Raw genomic sequence first — 687 nt, 5'->3', positions numbered from 1 at the left:
TTTTCCCTCATGATATTTGCTCTTTGTACCTCTTCTCATGCTCTTTTCTCTCTTTTTCTTGATTGATGTCACCAGTGGTTTATCAACCTCTTTTTTAAGAAGTGATCTTCAGGCTTTGTGGATTTCTCCTCACAAATATTATTTACTTCCTTTGACTTCATTTTAATTTCCCCCTCTTTTTTTCAATGTTTTTAGAGAGTTAGACTCTGATTGTTCAGCCATTCTGCTTTTCTAACATGCATCTTAGTTTAGAAACTTCCCTGTAAGGCCTGATTCAGCAATATTCCACAAATTTTTATATGTTACAACTTTATACTCATTCATTTCAAAATAATTTTTTTCTATTTTCTTAGGATTTCGCTATGATCCATGGGTTCTTTTTAAACGTATTGCTTAATTTCAAAATATATGGACATTTTCTAATCATCGTTTGTTATAGATTTCTAGTTTAATTCCAATGAGATAAGAGAACATAACCTAAATTCTTTCAATTCTTTTGAATTTTCTTATGGTTTACTTAGTGAATTAGCCAATGATCAATTTTGTAAATATTCCATATGTACATTAAACACTTGGGATATTTTTTCCGTTGTTGGTTGTATCATTCAAAATATATTGATTAGGTCAACTTTTGTTTATTGTGTTTTTTATATCTTCTATGCCCTTAGTAATTTCTATTTGTCAGCT

This window comes from Equus caballus, chromosome 18, assembly GCF_041296265.1.
Source record: "Equus caballus isolate H_3958 breed thoroughbred chromosome 18, TB-T2T, whole genome shotgun sequence".
Taxonomy (NCBI): domain Eukaryota; kingdom Metazoa; phylum Chordata; class Mammalia; order Perissodactyla; family Equidae; genus Equus; species Equus caballus.
Note: the sequence above shows the minus strand (reverse complement) of the source record.